Raw genomic sequence first — 22028 nt, forward strand, 5'->3', positions numbered from 1 at the left:
CTAATTTGTGATGCTACTGTATTTATCCCATGAAGCTCATCAAGCTGTGTATTATCTGGAACAGCATAGAAGCATCCTGTTACACAAAATGATTACTATCTTCTGGACTTCCTGTTTAAATCAAAACAGTGCTTTTTTCTCTGTTATTACAAAATAACAGATAATTTGTGTCTAAACAACTAGTTAACTTCATTATGTCACTGATCTTAAAGTTCATGCTATTGTGCATGAGAGTGTGCCAACAACTGACTATTATTTACACAAAGGTACTGAACATCCATGCTGTGATGAAGACTAATGTTTCTTGGAAACTTTCCTTCCTGAGAAAAAAAATTACAGGATAATAATGTCACTAATTATGCAAAAGCACAAAATTTCAGTCTGAGAGCACTGATTTTGAAAAACAGTGAAATGATGAGAGCATAGTCAGAAAACTGCAGAAGCCTGGTCCCTGCTTCTGTAAACGATAAAGAGGAACTGGAGGAGATACATATTGTGTTCACGAAAGTGATGCAGGAACCAAGAGGATACAACCATTAGGAAAGAATAAAGAGGCAGGGGCTTAAACAATCTTCTTTCAGTCTACACCATCAACACCCATTTTTAATTCTAGAGACACTTATTAAGTGAACAATGAAGTTTGAAAGTTGCCTTAATAAATGCCTTTAAAATGAGATGAATTCACATAAGGAAGATATTTTTATCATAAATAAGCTCCAAACAAAGAGTTGTTAATATTAATTCCTAAAAATAAACATTATGCCTTTTTTTTACTTTTCCAGCAAAAGGGAAATCCGTATTCCATTTGCCTTCACATGGTTAACCTAAATGCATATCTTTTCGTTGCCACCTTAAATTTCCTTAAAACATACTTTCCTATCTTTGTGGTATCAGAAAATTTAGCAGCTTTACCTTTGCTTCTTCAACTAAGTAACTTGCATAAACTGAAAAATGTTAAGACCACAGCACCAATCCCCGTGGTACACCACAAAACAGTGCTAGAAAATGTTTAATTTATGCCAGCTCTACTTGTTCCAGTTAGATGGCCAATTTTCGATCTATAAGAGCTTTGACCAGCAGCCAACCTGGACATTGGAAGTTTGGAAAGGAGGGGACTTCAATCGGCTCCACTGCCCAAGGATAAAAAGCCAGCGGCAGGTCATGCAGTGATAAAGAACTTTTAACCAGTAACCGATCTGTATTTGGGATTGACTAGTAAAAGCAAATTAAAGGAAGGCAGGGGCAAGAGCAGTGGACGTAGTCAGAGTGATGATCTAAAGGCTTCAGCTCCTTGAGGCTTCATCGAAGAGAGGCTTCATTTAGAGAAAGCAAAGGAAAGAATATCTCAAGCAACACACATCAAAGTTGCTGGTGAACGCAGCAGGCCAGGCAGCATCTCTAGGAAGAGGTACAGTCGACGTTTCAGGCCGAGACCCTTCGTCATGATACTGCCTGGCCTGCTGCATTCACCAGCAGCTTTGATGTGTGTTGCTTGAATTTCCAGCATCTGCAGAATTCCTCGTGTTTACAAAAGAATATCTCAGTTTTTTTTTCCTTCCCTTCTTTACATCTGCTCAGCTAGGACAGTAGAGATGCCAGGCAGGACAGTGAAATACTCCTCTTGCAGGATGTGCGAAGGCAGAGAGACCTCCAGTGTCCCTGACCACTACAACTGCAAGAAGTGCATCCAGCTGCAGCTTCTAACAATCTGCGTGACGGAGTTGGAGCTGGAACTGGATGAACTGTGGATCATTCAGGAGGCTGAGGGGGTCATAGATAGGACATATAGAGAAGTTGTTACACCCAAGGTGCAGGACACTGTGGTGATAAGGGGATTCATTAGTTAGCGGAATGGACAGGAGGTTCTGTGGGCGAAAACGAAATCCCCAGATGATATGTTGCCATCCAGATGTCGGAATCCAAGATACCTCGAATTGAGTCCTCAGCATTCTTAAGTGAGAGGGTGAACAGCCAGAAGTCATGGTCCAGCAATGACATGGGTGGGATGAGTGATGAGGTTCTGCATCGGGAATTCAGGGGGTTAGGTGCTAAGTTAAAGGGCAGGACCTCCAGGGTTGTGACCTCAGGATTGCAACCCATGCCACGTGATAGTGAGGCCAGAACTAGGAAGACTATACAGTTTAACACTGGGCAAAGGAGTTGGTGTAGGAGGGAGGGCATAAGATTTTTGGATCATTGGGCTCTCTTTCAGGGTATGTGGGACCTGTACAGAAGAGGCAGTTTGCACTTGAACTGGAGGGGGACTAATATCCTAGCAGGAGGGTTTGTTAATGCTATATGGTGGCGTTTAAACTAGAGTCACAGAGAAATGGGAACCACAGTGCCAGATCAGTTAGTGGAGAGGTTGCAGAAGCAGATGTTGATAAGACCTCAGACAAAGTCAGGAGTCAAAAGGTTGAGCATGGTGTGACCAGTGTCCTGAGCTGCGTACATTTCAATGCAAGAAAAGTGGATAATTATGCTGAAGATGAGGCAACTGGTTTACAAAGAGGCAATGCATAGTGAGGAGAAGCTGTAGATAGGGCAAAATTGCAGTTGACAGGATGAGTTGCAATGTAAAAGCCAGACAAAATCAAAAAGGGTAAATACAGGACTGAAGGTGTTGTATTTGAAAGTGCACAGTATATAGAATAAGGTAGATGAGCTTGCAATACTGTTGCAGATTGGCAGGTATGATGTTGTAGGCATCACTGAATCGTGGCTGGAAGATTATAGCTGGGAGCTTAATGTCCAAGGATACAATTTGTATCAAAAGGACCGGCAGAAAGACGGAGGGGCAATGTTGTTCCGTTGGTAAAAAAATAAATCAAGTCATTTGAACGAGGTGACATAGTGTCAGAAGGTGTTGAATTGTTGTGGATAGAGCTAAGGAACTGCAAGGATACAAAGACCCATATGGGTGGTGTATACTGACCCCCAAACAGTAGTAAGGATATGGCCTACAAATTATACTGGGAGATAGAAAATACATGCCAAAAGAGCAATGTTACAATAGTCATGGGGGGACTTCAATATGCAGGTAGGTTGGGAAAATCAGGTTGGTGCTGGATTACAGGTGGAGGAATTTCTAGAGTGCCTACATGATGGCTTTTTTAGAGTAGCTCGTGATTGAGCCCACTAGAGGATCAGCTATTCTGGACTGGGTGTTGTGCAATGAACCAGAATTGGTTAGAGAGCTTAAGGTAAAAGAAATCTTAGGGGACAGTGATCATAATATAATCAAATTCACCCTGAAATTTGAGAAGGACGCTAAAGTCAGATGTATCACAATTACAGTGGAGTGAAGGGAATTACAGAGGCATGAGAGAGGAGTTGGCCAGAATTGATTGGAAATGAACACTGGCAGAGATGACGGTAAAGCAGCAATGGATAGAATTTCTGGAAACAATTCTGAAGGCACAGCATAAATCCCAAAGAGGAAGAGGTATTCTAAAGGAAAGATATCATAACCATGGCTGACGCGAAATCAAAGTCAACAGAAAAGCCATAGAGATGGTATAGAATAGAACAAAAATAGTGGGAAGTTAGAGAATTGGAAAGCTTTTAAAAACTAACAGAATGCAACTAAAACATCATTAAGGTGGTAACGATGGAATATGAAAGTAAGCTAGCCAATATTATTAAAGAAGATACCAAAAGTTTCTTCAGATACTTGAAGTGCAAAAGAGAGGCAAGAGTGGATATCAAACCACTGGGAAACAATACTGGAGAGGTAGTAATGGGGGACAACAAAATGGTGGATGAACTGAACAAGTATTTTGCATCAGTCTTCACTGTGGAAGATACCAGCACTATGGTGGAAGTTCCAGGTGTCAGAGGTCATGAAGTCTGTGAAGTTACCATAACTAGAGAGAAGATTTTTGGGAAACTGAAAGGTCTAAATCACCTGGAGCAGATGATATCACCCCAGGGTTCTGAAAGAGGTGACTGAAGAGATCGTGGAGGTATTAGTAATGATCTTTCAAGAATCACTAGATTCTGGAATGGTTCCAGAAGACTGTAAAATTATAAATGTCACTCCATTCTTCAAGAAGGGAGAGAAGCAGAAGAAAAGAAACTATAGGCTAGTTAGTCTAGCCTCAGTGGTTGGAAGGATGTTGGAGTCGATTATTAAGGACCAGGTCTCAGGGTACTTGGAGGCACATGATAAAATAGGCCGTAGTCAGCATGGTTTCCTCAAGGGAAAATTTTGTCTGACAAATCTGTTGGAATTCTTTGAAGAAATAACAAGCAGGATAGATAAAGGAGAATCCGTTGATGTCGTGTACTTAGATTTCCAGAAGGCCTTTGACAAGGTCCCACACATGAGACTGCTAAGAAGCTATGAGCCCATGGTATTACAGGAAAGATTCTAGCATGGATAAAGCAGTGGCTGATTGGCAGGAGGCAAAGAGCAGGAATAAAGGGAGCCTTTTCTGGATGGATGCCAGTGACTCGTGGTGTTTAACAGGGTCTGTGTTGGGACTAATTCTTTTGACATTATATGTCAATAATTTGAATGTGGTACTTGATAGCTTGCTGCAAAGTTTGCAGACGATATGAAGATAGGTGGATGGGCAGGTAGTTTTGAGAAAGTAGAGAGGCTACAGAAGGACTTTGAAAGATTAGGAGAACGGGCAAATAAATAGCAGATAGAATACGGTGTCGGGAAGTGTACTGTCATGCACTTCAGCAGAAGAAATCAAAAGCTTGACTACTTTCTAATAGGAGAGAAAATACAAAAAACCTGAGGTGCAAAGGTTAATTTACAGGTTGAGACTGTGCTGAGTAAGACAAATGCAATGTGACTACAAAATAAAAGCAAGGATGTAATGTTAAAACTTTAGAAAGCACTGCTGAGGCCTCACTTGGAGTATTGTGAGCAGGTTTGAGCCCCTTAAAGGATGTGCTGAAACTGGAGAGAGTTCAAGGGAGGTCATGAAAATGATCCCAGGATTGAATGACTTGTCATATGAAGAGTGATGGCTCTGGGACTGTATTCATTAGAGTTCAGAAGAATGAAGGGTGACCTCATTGAAACCTATTGAATGGTGAAAGGCCTTGATAGAGTCGATGTGGAGGGATTTCCTATGATGGGGGAGTCTAACACCAGAGGACACAGTCTCAGAATAGAGGGACATCATTTTAGAACAGAGATGAGGAAGAATTTCTTTAGCCAGAGAGTGATGAATCTATGGAATTCTTTGCCACAGGCAGCTGTGGAGGCGCAGTCTTTATGTATATTTAAGGCAGAGGTTGATAGATTCTGGATTGGTCAGGGCATGTAGAGATATGGGGAGAAGGCAGGAGATTGGGGCTGAGAGGGAAATTGGATCAGCCGTGACGAAATGGCAGAGCAGACTCAATGGGCCAAATGGCCTAATTCTGCTCCTTTATCTCATTGTCTCATGGTCTTATATCAATGTGTTACCTTCTTTTTCCACAATGTCCTTTGATATGTCACTTTCTCATCTGCTTGCTGGAAATACAAGTACAATATATTCACTATTGCCCCTTTTACCATAGCACATAGAGCCTCTTCAAAGAACTCCAGTAAATTGTTTGATCTGCATTTCCCTTTCACAAAACAATGTTCACTTTGCTTCATGGCCTTGATTGTTTCTCAGTGCCTTGAAACAGTGTCTTTCATAAAAGCTTCTTACATTTTCCTTAAGATAAATATTAAGTTATCTGACCTATAGTTTCCGCTTCTTGACCCCCTTTTTGAATAAAAGAGTTCCTTAATCCAGAGAATGAAACCAACACACCAACTATCCTATTAGCCACACCTTTTAAAATCCTCAATGAAGTTTGTCAGGACCCAGAAACTTGTCAGTGCACAACTCAATAAAAATCACATAATACTATTTCACTGGCGATCGTAATTTTCCTCAGTTTCACCCCACCTTCCAATTTCCAATTTACAGCAACTTCTACGATGTTTCTATTATGTTGTGAAGATTAAATGCCAAGGGGCTGCATAATTTATCTGTCATCTTCCTGTTTTTTGTAATTAATTTTGCAGTATTAATTTCAACTGCTATAATTGGCCACAATTGAGCTATTCAAAGCAGTGATCTCTTTGATGACAAACAAGAGAAAATCTGCAGCTGCTGTAAATCCAAGCGACACTCACAAAATAATGGAAGAACCCAGCAGGCCAGGCAGCATTCAGGTCAAAACGTCGACTGTATTGTTTTCCATAGATGCTGCCTGGCCTGCTGAGTTCCTGCACTGTTTTGTGTGTGTTGATCTCTTTGATGCTTGGCTTCATAAAAAATTTGGTGCAGCAGGAAATAATACAGTGTACTTTTTATAGCATTATTGAATTAGCAGCCTGTTACATCACTCAAATGAAGAAAATATGAAGTAAACTAACTACCCAGTGACTGTCTACAATACTTTGTAAAATTTGACAAATAGTCACAAAAACAGAAGGGAATTATGGCCAAATGATAAAGAACAATTCTTGAAGCTCAGAAATTCTTTGAAGTTCAAAGTTCAAAGTACATTTATTATCAAAGTATGTATGTAGAATACAACTCTGAGATTTGTCTTCCCACAGACAGCCATGAAACAAAGATAATCATGGAACTCATTCAAAGAAAAACATCAACACACACACACACACACACACAAGAAAAACCAAATCACGCAAATGCCATAAAAAAGTGAAAAACACAGAATATAAAACAGCAACCTACAAAGTCCGGGCATGCTCAGTTCGGCTCAGCTCAATTCAATCCAGTGCCGTGTCTTTCGTTATCTGCAGGACACCCTGATCAGAAACGCACAAAATAGCAACAAGAAAGGTATCACCAGATCCAGAAACACATCATAACGTGAACTAGAGAGTCCAATCCACGTACCTGGTTGATTAAGGCTTGCCCAAGACCAAGAACTCTGGCACCATCCTCCAACAGCATCGAGAGAGAGAACATTCAAAATTTAAATTACATTGAAAATCGAAGTACTTCAGAAACACAAAAGTTAGCCTGTCTCTCTTTGCCATCTGTTAATTGTTTTGGAGGGGTTAGCATACCTGAATAACCATAATAATAAAGGTAGTTTTGTATTTAACAAATAAAGTGCTGAGATTTCCACTGAATTTTACCATCTTTTCTGTGCAATATCTTTCATATTGTTTTGTTTTACAGCATTGTTTTATGCCTGGAACAGGGTCAGTTGATTCTAAGCCTGAATTGGTGAAAAAAAAACAGTCATGGTGACCTGTGAGGAAGTGTATCATGGAGGAGATTAATTCACGCTACTTGCTGAAGAAGTGATCCATCAGTTACAGCAGCTGGATTCATTTCAACATCAAGTAGACAGGAAGCATTTCTATATGGACTATATATCTGCTTCCTTAAATGGTATCCCGCATGAACATAGTTCAAAGCTTGAGAATTTGGTGAAGAGGGAAAGAAGGTGATGCTGGTGCCTTCACTAAATGTGGTGATTTGTTTTCACTTCAGACAGGGAGTATTTACATTTTGTCTGGTCTTTAGCGTAAGCTATCATGTTTTCTTTAAAGCTTATATCAGACAAAAAGACGGGCAAAACCAATATAGATTAATTAACTTTTAACAGATTAACTAATTAGTTAAAAATAAAAGTTAAATACAAACCAAAGTAATTTTTAAAAAGCAAACTATTTGGGAGTGGATTTAAAAACACAAACACGAGGAAATCTGCAGATGCTGGAATTTCAAGCACCACACATAAAAAGTTGCTGGTGAACGCAGCAGGCCAGGCAGCATCTCTAGGAAGAGGTACAGTCGACATTTCGGGCCGAGATCCTTCGTCAGGACCGTTAATTTTCCTGACGAAGAGTCCCGGCCCGAAACGTCGACTGTACCTCTTCCTAGAGATGCTGCTTGGCCTGCTGCGTTCACCAGCAAATTTTTATGTGTGTTATTTGGGAGTGGTATGTGTTGCCGCTGCAATATGTGGGAGCCAATGGAAATCAATGAAGTCCCCAGCCAGTGCATAAGAATTAGGGTCTCCAGCTTGAGCAACATTCAGTTATTGCTGCTGACCTGCAGTTGGAATTCCAGAAGTTAAGATGCCTCTGAAGGCAAGAAAGTTATCCGGACAAGTTGATTCAGGGGTCCTCCCACCATGAGCTTAAATAGATGCCTGATCTGGGGTAGTGGTCTGAGTAGGACTACAAGCCAGGCAGATTTGGGGAATCTGAGGCATAGTGATAACAGAGCACAAAACATTTTCCAACAAGCGCGATGTACAGATAGAGGATTTCAAACAACCCCCAGGTCCAGGGATCCTGCCTGGTCGACTGGATGCCTCCAGCACTCTGTTTTACACCCCTGGTTCTGGCTGGGAGGAAGGGCAGCCTGATCACTGCAAATGCAAAAGGTGATCTGGAGTCATTGATTCATAGAGTATTGCAGCACAGAAATGGGTGCTTCAGTGCATCTAGTGTGCGCCCAGCTATTATTCTGCCTGGTTCTATCAACCTGTATCTGGACCATAGCACCCTAAACCCCTCCCATCCAACTATCTACCCAAATTCCTCTTAAATGCTGAAATGGAATCTGCATCCACCACTTCACTGGCAGATCATTCCACTATCTCTCTGCCCTCTGAGTGAAGAAGATGGATTGATTCATCTATCTATCTATCTATTTATTGATTGAGATACAGCATGGAGGTCCTTCCAGCCCTTCCAGCCTCACAACCCAGCAACCCCCAACTTAACTCGAGCCTAATCACGGGACAATTTTGAGTGACCAATTATCCTTCCAATCGGTACATCTTTAGACCATAGGAGGAAAGAAGAGCACCCAGAGGAAACCCACACAATTGTGGGGAGAAGGTACAAACTCCTTACAGGCGGTGGCAGGAGTTGGATCTGTGTGGCTGATCTTGTACAGTGTTGTGCTAGCCACTACCCTACCTCATGATTCCCCTCATGTTCCCCTTAAAACATTTTACCTTTCACTCTTAAGGTATGACCTCTAGTTCTAGTCTCACCCAACCTCAGTGGAAAAAAGTTTGTATTTACCCTATCTATACCCCTCATAATTTTGTATACCTCTACCAAATCTCCCCTTATTTTCCAATGCCCCAGGGAATAAAAACCTAACCTATTCAACCTTTCACTATAACTCAGGTCCTCAAGTCCCAAAAGTATCCTTGTAAATTTTCTCTGCCATCTTTCAATCTTATTGATATCTTTCCTGTAGCTAAGTGACCAGAACTCCACATGATACTCCAAGTACCAGGACTCATGAAGGATTTATACAACTTCAACGTAACATCCCAACTCCTGTACTCGATAGTTTGACTTAGGAAAGTCAATGTGTCAAAAGCTCTCTTTACGAACCTGTGATGCCACTTTCAAGGAATTATGGATCTGTATTCCCAAATCCCCCTGTTCTACCACAGCAAGAGAATAGATAGATCAGTCATAATTGGCAGTATAGTCAAGAGAGAAAGATGTTCCCTTCAGCCACAAGTAAAGCTCCTGAATTCTGAGATAAGGCAATCTGTTTTGAATAGGGAAGAATTTGCAATGAAAGGGGGAGACATTTCAGAAAATGAGCGTAAGAGAGGAGAGGTCAACTTTGATAATAAAGAATAACATTAGAACAATAATGAGAAGGCGCCATTTTGACCTTCCTGTCAAGATGGTGCCTGTGTACAATGTTCCTTTAGTATGACCTCTTCATGGTGAGAAGGCTGTGGGACAGGCGCCAGCCGCTGTTTGACTCTATTTCACCGATTGAAGCTTCTATTGTTCGCGGAATAAAGCAACGAGGGAGATTGAAGCATTGAGGTGAATGCAGAGGGTGAGCACCGGCTGCCTGTCATTTAATCGCTCTCTGTAGAGAGGGGAAGGTCTGCTGCTGGGCCCGGAGAGCTTTGCCCAGGTTTTCTGCTTTTTGGATGTGGATATGGACTATAAACATTTTTTCAAATATATGGTTTTTATATTCTGTGTTTTGCCCCCTGTTCTGTGCAGGGAAGGGGATATGGGGGTCAATGTCCCTGTTCCATTTTGTACATTTTTGTGTGGGAGGAGGGAATTGGAAGTCGATGCGCCTTTCCATTTCTGTTCGTCTTTTTGTACGGGAGGACGGATTTGGGTAACATAGAAACCCTACAGCACAATACAGGCCTTTCGGTCCACAAAGCTGTGCCGAACATGACCCTACCTTCGAAATTACCTAAGGTTACCCATAGCCCTCTATTTTTCTGAGCTCCATGTACCTGTCCACGAGAGTCTTAAAAGATCCTATTGTATCCGCCTCCATCACCGTCGCCGGCGGCCCGTTCCATGCGGCTCACCACTCTCTGCATAAAAAACTTACCCCTGACATCTCCTCTGTACCTACTCCCAAGCACCTTAAAACTGTGCGCTCATGTGCTAGCCATTCCATCCCTGGGAAAAAGCCACTGACACTATCCACACGATCAATGCCTCTCATCACCTTATACACCTCTATCAGGTCACCTCTCATCCTCCATCGCTCCAAGGAGAAAAGGTCAAGTTCACTCAACCTATTCTCAAAAGGCATGCTCCCCAATCCAGGCAACGTCCTTGTAAATCTCCTCTCCACCCTTTCGATGGTTTCGACATCCTTCCTGTAGTGAGGCGACCAGAACTGAGCACTACTCCAAGTGAGGTCTGACCAGGGTCCTATATAGCTGTAACATTACCTCTCGGCTCCTAAACTCAATCCCATGATTGATGAAAGCCAATGCACTGTATGCTTTCTTAACCACAGAGTCAACCTGCGCAGCAATTTTGAGTGCCCTATGGACTCAGACCCCAAGATCCCTCTGATCCTCCACACTGCGAAGAGTCTTATCATTAATACTATATTCTGCCATCATATTTGACCTACCAAAGTGAACCACCTCACGTTTATCTGGGTTGAACTCCATTTGACACTTCTCCGCCTAGTTTTGCATCCTATCAATAACCCGCTGTAACCTTTGACAGCCCTCCACACTATCCACAACACCGCCAGCCATTGTGTCATCAGCAAGTTTACTAACCCATCCCTCCACTTCTTCATCCAGGTCATTTATAAAAATCACAAAGAGTAAGGGTCACAGAACAGATCTCTGAGGCACACCACTAGTGACTGACCTCCATGCAGAATATGACCCGTCTACAACCACTCTTTGCCTTCTGTGGGCAAGCCAGTTTTGGATCCACAAAGCAATGTCCCCTTGGATCCCATGCCTCCTTAGTTTCTCAATAAGCCTTGTATGGTCTACCTTGTTAAATGTCTTGCTGAAATCCATATACACTACATCTATTACTCTACCTTCAACGTGTTTAGTCACATCCTCAAAAAATTCAATCAGGCTCATAAGGCACGACCTGCCTCTGACAAAGCCATGCTGACTATTCCTAATCATATTATGCCTCTCCAAATGTTCATAAATCCTGCCTCTCAGGATCTTCTCCATCAACTTACCAACCACTGAAGTAAGACTCACTGGTCTATAATTTCCTGAGCTACCTCTACGCCCTTTCTTGAATAAGGGAACAACATCCTCAACCCTCCAGAGGCTCAGCAATCTCCTCCCTTGTCTCCCACAGTCCCCTGGGGTACATCTCGTCTGGTCCCGGTGACTTACCTAACTTGATGATCACAGACCCATTAGTTAATGGTAGGGGACCATGGCATTAAAAAAGGGTGGGAACCCCTGGTTTAGAAGATCAAGATTTACTTTGGGTGCAGATAACAGAAGCATCAAATCAAATCAAATTAAGTTTAATTATCATTCAAACCATACAAGGGTACAATCGAATGAGACAGATTCTAGGGCCAAGGTGCAAAGTATAGATTCAAAATAACGAGATTAAAAAAAAATACACATTGCTATGCAAGAAAATACATGTATAGTACAACACCCTTAGCAACATACAAATTGATAATACATCTCCTGGCAATCCAGCCAGTCATCCCACTGGTTGAGCAATGGAAGGCAGCACTGATGGGACAGGCCAGCCCCAAACCAAACATGGACACCACGCTACACTGCCACCGGTATCTCCTCACCTGGACTGCTGCAGCAGGCAAGCCCGCAGCTTGAGGCCTAGTCTTCACTACAACCAAGGCCACACTGCTGCCTCATCACCTATCTCCCCACTAAACAAGGGAAACAGGCATGCAGCATCTTACGTTATTAATGTCCAACAAGGTCTTGTCATCTTCAGAAGTTTTCAGATGACTCTGCCATAGTTGGATGCATCAGCAAGGGAGATGAGGTTGAGCACAGGGCTACGGTAGGAAACTTTGTCACATGGTGTGAGCAGAATTATCTGCAGCTTAATGTGAAAAAGACTAAGGAGCTGGTGGTAGACCTGAGGAGAGCTAAGGTACCGGTGACCCCTGTTTCCATCCAGGGGGTCAGTGTGGACATGGTGGAGGATTACAAGTACCTGGGGATATGAATTGACAATAAACTGGACTGGTCAAAGAACACTGAGGCTGTCTACAAGAAGGGTGAGAGCTGTCTCTACTTCCTGAGGAGACTGAGGTCCTTTAACATCTGCCGGACGATGCTGAGGATGTTCTATGAATCTGTGGTGTCCAGTGCTATCATGTTTGCTGTTGTTTGCTGGGGCAGCAGTCTGAGGGTAGCAGACACCAACAGAATCAACAAACTCATTCGTAAGGCCAGTGATATTGTGGGGATGGAACTGGACTCTCACGGTGGTGTCTGAAAAAAGGATGCTGTCTAAGTTGCATGCCATCTTGGTCAATGTCTCCCATCCACCACATAATGTACTGGTTGGGCACAGGAGTACATTCAGCCAGAGACTCATTCCTCCAAGATGCAGCACAGAGCGTCATTGGAAGTCATTCCTGCCTGTGGCCATCAAACTTTACAACTCCTCCCTTGGAGGGTCAGACACCCTGAGCCAATATGCTGGTCCTGGACTTATTTCATAATTTACTGGCATAATTTACATACTACTATTTAATTATTTATGGTTCTATGACTATTTATTATTTATGGTGCAACTGTAATGAAAACCAATTTTCCCCGGGATCAATAAAGTATGACTATGACTATGATCGCAAGTGAAGCGTCCAAGACAGTCACTCACGGTGACACTGCAGGTCATCTTCACGCGCCAACTCCAATGTCTTCGAGTAGCAGGCAGCAGCATGGTCTGCACCCCAGTCAGTTCTTCCAAACCCTTTCTGACCCGAGCACCGGCTTCTCCTTCTCTGGCCTGTCTATCGGCTTCTCCTTCTCCCAGCTGAGCACCAGCTTCTCCTTCTCCAACCAGTCTGTGGGTCCTTCAACACCCCGGCTGGCTGCTCTGAACAATGAGCTGATCACCAATGCGGTAGACCTACTGTAGCTGTAGTTCTTGGAGTCCAGTGTTGTTTTATGATCATAAAAAACGCATTTTAAAAAGAAAAGTGCACCTTTTATTGGCCTCCAAGAGGCTGTGGTGTTCAAACCCGCCGCCATCTTTCCGGAACATTAATAAAAAACAGAGAAAAAGTACGCAGCACTCTTGTAAAATTCAATTAGCTAACAGACATGAAACAACAGAGCTTGTAACAACAGAAAATGTCGGAAAAAATCAGCAGGTCGTGCAGCATTTATGAAAAGAAAAAGAACTAACACAGCTAGTCACAGATCCTTCATCTGAAATGAAAAAGGCAGAATACAGATTGGTTTTAAAGTTGCAGAGAAAGTCGTGGAGGAATGGATTGTACAAAGGAAATATCTCCCTGCTAGGGTCAAGCCCGGGTGGTGTGGTTTACAAAACCTTCTGTGTGATAGATTAATGAGAGCAGTGAGAGAGAGAAAAAACAAATAAAGTGAGATATGAAAGCTGTGAGGTGCAGCTCAGAGCTGCTGCAGAGAAATGAAACTAAAAGGTGAATGTTGGAAATACTCATCAGATCATAAAGCGGCTGTGGAGAGGGAAATCCACAGCCATCTTCACTTGTGCGAAGTGTGACTCCAATTATTGTGGTCTTTTCCCTTTGTGGCTCCAGACCTCACCTTTGCCAGGCACGTTGATGCCTGCCTCCGTTAGCCTGTTTTCAGTGGTAAGCAAGATGTTGGAGCTCACGGTACCATAGGGGTTAGCGCAATGCTATTACAGCTCGGGACTTTCTGGAGTTCTGAGTTCAATTCCAGCGCCGCCTGTAAGGGGTCTCTGTACGTCCTCCCCATGGAATGCGTGGGCTTTCCGTGGGTGCTCCGGACTTCTTCCACAGTCCAAAGATGTACCAGGTTGGTTAATTGGTCACTGTAAATTTGTTCTGTGATTAGGTTAGGGTTAATCAGTGTTGTTAGGTAGCTGGGGCAGAGTGACTCGAAGGAATAGAAGGGTCTACTCCACGTTGTATTGCTAAGTAAATACATTATTAAGGATGATATTTCGGGGTACTTGGAGGTGCATGATAAAGCAAGTGAAAGTCAGCATGGTTTCCTAATGGGAAATCCTGCCTGAAAAATCTGTTGGAATTCTTTGAAGAAATAACAGACTGGATAGACAAAGGAGAGTCAGTGGATGTTGCTTACTTGGATTTTCAGCAGGCCTTTGACAAGGTGCTGCACATGAGTCTGCTTAACAAGGTGAGAGTCCATGGTATTACAGGAAAGATACTAACATGGATAGAAGATTGGCTGACTGGCAGAGGGCAACGAGTAGGAATAAAGGGGGCCAATTCTGGTTGGCTGCCGGTGGCTAGCGGTGTTCCACAGGGATCGGTGTTCAGATCACTCCTTTTCCAGTTATGTTTCAATGATTTGGATAACGGAATTGATGGTTTTGTGGCAAAATGTGCAAATGATACAAAGATAGTATCTTTGGAATGGTGGGTAGTGTTGAGGAAGCAGGGTGTCTGCAGAAGGATTTGGACAGATTGGGGGAATGGGCAAAGAAGTGGGAAATGTCATACAGTGTAGTGAAGTGTGTGGTCATGCACTTCGGTAGAAAAAAATAAAGGTGTAGACTATTTTCTAAATGGGGAGAGACTTCAAAAATCAGATGTGCAAAGGGACTTGGGCGTCCTTATGCAAGATTCCCTGAAGATTAACATGCAGGTTGACTCATTGGTAAGGAAGGCAAATGCAATGTTACCATTCATTTCAAAAGGACTAGAATATAAGAGCAAGAATGTAATTCTGATGTTTTATAAAGCATTGCTCAGACTGCACTTGAAGCCTTGTGAGCAGTTTTGAGCCACTTCTTGAAGAAAAGGTGTGCTGCCCTCAGCAACCTCTCTCAGGACTCTGGGATGTAGTCCCTCTGGTCCAGGTGACTTATTCACCTTAAGACCTTTCAGTTTGCCTAGCACTTTTTCCTTTGTAACAGCAATGGCACTCACTGCTGTTCCCTGACACTCATGGACCTCTGGCATACAACTAGTGTCTTCCCTAGTAACGATTGATGCAAAGTACTTATTAAGTCCATCTGCCATTTCTTTGCTCCCCCATTACTACTTCACCAGCATCACTTTCCAGTGGTCCAATATCAACTCTCCCCTTCCTTTTATTCTTTATATTACTGAAAAAAAAAACTTTTAGTAACCTGCTGTATATTATTGGCTAGTTTGCCTCATATTTCATCTTTTCCTTCACAGCTTTTTTAGTTGCCTTTTGTTGGATTTTAAAAGCCTCCTAATCATCCAACTTCCCACTCACTTTTGCTACCCATGTACCCTTCCCTTGGCTTTCATGCAGTCCTTAACTTCCCTTGTCAGCCACTGTTGCCTAGCCCTGCCATTTGAGAACTTCTTCTGTAAGACATATCTATCCTGCGCCTTGTTAACTATTCCCAAAAACTTTAGTCACCTCTGTTTTGCTGTCGCCCCCGCCAGTATCCTCCTCCAATCCTCCTGGGCAAGCTCCTCTCTTATGCCTCTGTAATTCCCGTTATTCCATTGCGATACTGATACCTTTGACTTATACTCCTTCCTCTCAAATTGCAGTATGAATTCAATCATATTATGATCACTGCCTCCCAAGGGTTCCTTTACATTAAGGTGACTTATAAAATCTGGGCTATTACACAACACCCAATCTAAGATAGCCTTTTCCCCTCGTAGGCTCAAGGACAAGCTGCTCTAAAAAGCTATCTCATAGGCATTCAACAAATTTGCTCTCTTGCGATCTGACACCAAATTGATCTTCCCAATCCCCTTGCATATTGAAATCCCCATTACAATTGTGACATTATCCTTATTGCATGCCTTTTCCAGCTCCCTTTGCAATTTCAACCCCACATCTTGGCTACTATTTGGAGGCCGATATATGATTCCCACTATGGTTTTTTTACCCTTGCAGTTTCTTGACTCTACCCACAAAGATTTGACATTCTCTGACCCTATGTCGCCTCTTTCTAAAGTTGTAATTCCATCTTTTACCAACAGAGCCACACCACCCCCTGTGCCTTCCTGCCTGTCCTTTCGATACAAAGTATATGCTTTGATGTTAAACTCCCAACTATGACCTTCTTTCACAACGTCACACCAACCAATCTCTAATTTTGCCATGAGTTTGTCCACCTTATTCTGAATGCTACGTGCATTTAAATACAGCACCTTCAGTCCTGCATTCTTCACCCTTATGAATTTTGCCTCTGTGGTACAACTTAACTCTTTGCTCTGTCTGCAGTTGTACCAATCATTGGCTTCTCCTACCTTACATTCATATTGCATATTACATCATCTGCTCGTGAATCTGCTGGCTCATCCTCCTCTCTATCGTACTGGTTCCCATCCCACTGCCATATTAGTTTAAACCACTCCCAACAGCTCTCGTAAATCTGCCTGCAAGAACATTGGTCCCCCTTGGATTCAAGTACAACCCATCCCTTTTGTACAGGTCCCACCTGCCCCAGAAGAGGTCCCAATTATCCATAAATCTCAATCTCTGCTCCCTGCTCCAAATCTTCAGCCACACATTTATCTGACACCTCATTCTATTCCTATCTTCAATGTCGTGTGGCACAGGCAGCAATCCTGAGATCACTACCCTTGAGGTCCTGCTTCTCAGCTTCCTTCCTAACTCTCTGTATTCTTTTTTCAGGACCTCCTCCCTTTTTCCACCCACGTCACTGGTACCAATATGTACCACAACTTCCGGCTGCTCACCCTCCCTTTTTCAGGATATTCTGGACTGGTACATCACGGTCTGGTTCAGCAATTCAAATGCATAAAAATGTAAGAAGGTGCAGAGTCGTGAACTCAGCCTGGTACATCACGGGTACATCCGTCACCAACGTCGAAAGCATCTACGTGAAGTGCTGCCTCATAAAGGCAGCATCTCTTATTAAAGAGCACTACCATCTAATCTGAGCCATACCAACTTCTTGCAGTTTCTATCGGACAAGCGATACAGATGCATGAAGACACAAACCACCTGGCTGAAGAACATCTGCTTCCATTCAGCCATCAGTTCTTGAGTCAACCTGCTTATCCTCAATCAGTGTAGTAACACAATGAACACTTTGACCACTTTGTACTACAATGAGCGCAGTTTATTCTTTGGTTTACATTGCTGTTCTTTTCTGTATAATTCTTGTGCATTTTATGGATAATTTATGTTTATTTTATACTTTCTTCTTATTATAAATCTTTCTTGCACCCTTTTCAGATTCACATGTATAATAACATTTTAAATATTAGGACAAAGCATTTGCCAAAGTATACAGACAATGGGACTGGGTTAGTTGGACCATATTGAAAATCCAGCCAGGACTAGAGTAAGAAGAATGGAAGGCATCTATCAATGTTGAGGAACAATGGGTGAAGGTTTAGTCACAGAACCAGGTATCTAGTATTCAGAAATGCAATGATACTTTACACTACAGTGACATAGACAAAGGGATCCTGTGTCTTCAACTCCAGGGTGATATTAGGGGTAGTTAGAGTTCTGGGGTATTTGTGTCTCCAGACAGCCACCTCACGCAATAAGGCTGGAAAAAAAAGATACTTTGGCTTCTGGGATTTATCTTCTGAACCTTTGAGAACATTAATGTGAACAAAATTGTTTCAACAAAGATCTTTGGATAATTAAAGCTGGTTTGTCACTTACAATAGGCTCTTATTTGTAAATGTATAATCTGATGGAACCATGTGTTTACAGCCAAAATATTGAAGTAAGTTATTGATTCTTTGACCCAAAAGGTATAACATTTGATGTATTTTGATTTTCAGGAAATTCTTCCACTGGATTTCCTTTGGCTGTTTGCTCACACTGAGTAAAGGTCTTTTTCTTCTACACTCCAGACTAGGTAAACCTTTCAACCACAACAGTTGGAGATTATTGTGGGATGGCAGTGGCACAAGAAGCTGCCCTTTATAACATAAGAAACCTGAAGCCATACAGTCTTAATGAGCTAATCTTTCCCCTGGGACAGCAGACATTGTATGAAGTTATATGAAATAAGTGAATAAGGGAAAGAACGGATAAAATAAAGGATCTTCCAGTTGTCAGTTCACAGCATTTGACCATCAGACCTAAAAGACAGCAATCTAGGCCATTCAGGTTGAAAATCTAAATGCTCGGAATTTTATCTTCAAATTATTCACTCTTCCCATAATTCAGGAAGTTGAACACATTTCTTCCTGGTGTTTAATTATTTATTTACTTTGACTATTTTAATATTCAGAGAGTGTGGAGGATCAGCTCATTGAACCCTGCACCTGTAGACAAAGAGTGGGTAGGTGGGGCCTGTGAGTGAAACGGCAGGCCACTTCACAGCTCCATAACCTTCATGGTCACAGCACAGCTCTCACTGAAGGGCAATTGTGCCCGGGATCCTGAAAGAAATTGTGAGCCAAGTCCAAATGGGATACGTCTTTTCATGCACTAACTAGTCTGTAACCTGACATTTCAAAGCAGTAGGATAAATGAACTCTAACAGCCGCAAAGGGGCACAGAGCTGTATGGTTCACTATCTATGGTTGTAAACAAGATGGGTGTTGAATGTGTGAGATTGCTTCTGTTCAGAAGTATACCAGTTTGGTAAGGAGGAGGCGAACTGAACACTGGAGAAGCCTGCAATATGTGTAGAGGCTACTGCTTTCTTCACAGAAGATCATGACTCCTGTATCCCTCTTTCCAAAGGGAGACAGGACTCCTTCTGCCAAGGAGAGTTACAGTGATTTCCCTGATACTGCTGTGGACCTCAAAGTGAGAGCCACCACTGATGCCACAAGCTTTCCATTATGCAACTTATCTCGTGTAACCTCAACAGCTACAAGCCATACTAACCAAGCCCTGGTTTATGGCTCCATTGTGGCTGCAGCAGTTGTCAAAGCTCGGAGAGAGCCTCGCTGATGAACCAGCAACATCAGACAGATTGCTCCTTACTGAATCTCATTTAGGAGAAGTACCTGTTGAAGTCTTGCTCTGGTAGACCTCCTGTGTGGTGCAAAAGGTCCTCTTGTTCCATCTCTTGTCAGATTTTTCTACTCTTCCCTCATCCTTTCTGTAATTTGTGGTGTTCCAACATCAAAAGCAGCCTCACCAGACCACCCAGGGCGCAATAAAACTGTTGAGCAAGCAGCCAAAAACAGAGAAGCACACACAAGAAAACTTACTCTCGGATGTTAGAATCAAGTTTCGCATCATAAATCTCACAATTTGTTAATGAGCAGGCTCAAATGACAAGTCAGCAACTGAAGTGAATTTTGTAAATGAGGACTACAAAAAGTATTGTTGAGCAGGCCGAATGGCCTACCCTTCTAGTTGTACGTAGCAGTGCTGAAGAGTCACTCCTTGTGTTAGTGTCACTCCATTTAGAATTAGAGATACAATAAGGAAGTAGGTCCTTTGACCCACTGAGTTCACATCAACCATTAACCATCCACATGCAGTAATCCCATACTAATCCCAATTTCTGATTCTCTCTACACTCTTATGAACCCTTCCCAGTAGAGGCAATTTATACTCATTCATTAACCTACCAACCAGCATGTCTTGGGAATGAGGGAGAAATCTGGTGTACCTGGAGGAAACATACACAATCACTGGGGCAACAAGCAAGCTCCACACCGACAGCTCCCGAGGTCAGGATTGAACTCGGATGCCTGGTGCTGGTGGAAGCGACTGTACTAGCTGAGCCGCTGAAGTGTATAATATTTAACTGGTAATTCAAATAGTTGTGGCACACTCTCTGGATGCCTATGGAGTAACCCAAACCTAAACGATCAGCAAGTAATTCCGGACTGTAATGAGTGTGTATGCCTTTTTGAAAATATTGCCACAAACTTTGTACCCAAAAATGAGTAAAGCCCTCACTGTATTCCAGTACAAATATTTATCCTATTTGTTTTACATACATTATTCCAATATGGGACCGGCAACATATTTTCTATTTATTTGAATACTTCTTTTAATTGAAGCGGAATTGACTGGCTTTGACAAGGGCCTTTTGAATTACATTTTCTGAGAAAATTGTTTTCATTTGCTTGCATAATGTTACTATAACAGAGCTGTGCACAAATTTCATGACGAAAATTGAGAGCCCCCAAAGTCCATGGAATGTAGGAAATTATGTTGCGAAGAGGACCTAAAGAGACTACAAATGATGTACGTAAATATGTTAAGTGTGTGGGCAAAGATCTGGCAAATGGAGCATAATGTGGGGAAATATGAAGTTGCCCATTGTGGCAAGGAAAAGGGAAAAAGAAAAAGAAGCATGTTATCTCAATGGTAAGAGATGGTGAGCTCTGAGATTTGGACTGGTCTGGGCATCCAGGTACATGATTCACAAAAGGTCTAGCATTCAGTTACAGTGTGTAATTGGGAACGTTATTGCTTATAGCTAGGCAGATTCAATGCAGAAGTAGGGAAGTGATACTTTAGTTATACCATCTGGACCACTAGATGTAGAATTGGTCTCATTATCTTTAAAAAATGAATGTTAATGTATTTGAAACAGTTCAGAGAAGGTTCACAAGTTAACACTTGGAATAAGTGGGTTGCCTTAAGAGGATAAATTGGGCTGGCGTGGTTTATATTCATGGAATTTAGAAGATAGGACTTGATTAAAACATCGAAGGTTCTGAGGGATCCTAACTGGCTAGGCTTGGAGATTCTCTTCCTTTTGAAAGAGAATATAAAACTAGGGAGTCGTAGTTTAAAACTAAGGGGTCAGACATTTAAGATAGAGATGAATGACTTTCTTCAGCTTAGAGGAATAAGTTCTCATAACTCTTCTTCAAATGGTAGTGGAAGTAGAACCGTTGAATATTTTTAAGATACATATAGGTAGATACTAGATAAGCAAAGGGATAAATGGTTGGCTGCCTTAGACAGAGGAGATGGGATGCAGATATTACTATCAGGTCAGTCATGATGTTATTCAATGGCGAAGCAGACTTGATGAGGAAAATACGTATCCTGTTGCTCTTATTTCATATGTTTGCATGCAAATAGAACTGATCTTTAGATGCAGAGTTCAACATGCAGCCACCAAATACTCCGCAGTTAACTCAAGCAGTCAAGGACGAATTTCTAAATGTTTGTGTGACACTGACAAATGCTAATTTTCATAGCATTGTCAAGTAGGGGAGAACTAACTAATGTTATTTTCCACTAACAGTTACAATGATTTTTATAAATTCTGATGTATGATTATCAGATTATCAAGAATTTCATTATAAATCATAAACAGTGCAGACACTGATATAATTCTCAGCGTAATTTTAGTTAATGCAAATCCAGAAGTCTCTGCAAATAGCTTTGTCATGATGGATGTAGACAGCTGTAAATTCTTCAATGGCCAAATGTTTTCACTAAATAATTGAGAGATCCCTAATTCATTTTATGTAGATATATCTAATCATCATAATCATAATGTGGCCATCATAAACTAATAAATGATTCAGGACACACTGACTCAGGAAGAGTCAACAATATCTCTGAAGAAACCTGATAAGCAGTGGTCTTATACAATGCCCTTTATGACATTGTATCCAAAGAGATACCAATCACTATAAGCACAAGGGAATACCCATTTGAACAGTAACCATAACTGGGAACACAAGAACAGAATG

The 22028-nt window shown here is 42.1% G+C and overlaps 1 long non-coding RNA gene and 1 pseudogene across 1 annotated transcript in view; both read right to left on the bottom strand.

Annotated features, from left to right (window-relative positions):
• Nucleotides 1-13470, bottom strand: part of LOC140196946 (piggyBac transposable element-derived protein 4-like) — a 32937-nt pseudogene extending 19467 nt beyond the window's left edge.
• The window catches only part of LOC140196019 (uncharacterized), a 109280-nt gene that overhangs the window by 49661 nt on the left and 37591 nt on the right, over nt 1-22028 (bottom strand). Inside the window, exon 2 of the long non-coding RNA XR_011885595.1 lies at nt 19362-19519. This is a non-coding gene — a long non-coding RNA (uncharacterized lncRNA). The remainder of the gene's footprint in view (nt 1-19361; nt 19520-22028) is intronic.

Source organism: Mobula birostris, chromosome 4 (assembly GCF_030028105.1).
Source record: "Mobula birostris isolate sMobBir1 chromosome 4, sMobBir1.hap1, whole genome shotgun sequence".
Classification (NCBI taxonomy): Eukaryota; Metazoa; Chordata; class Chondrichthyes; order Myliobatiformes; family Myliobatidae; genus Mobula; species Mobula birostris.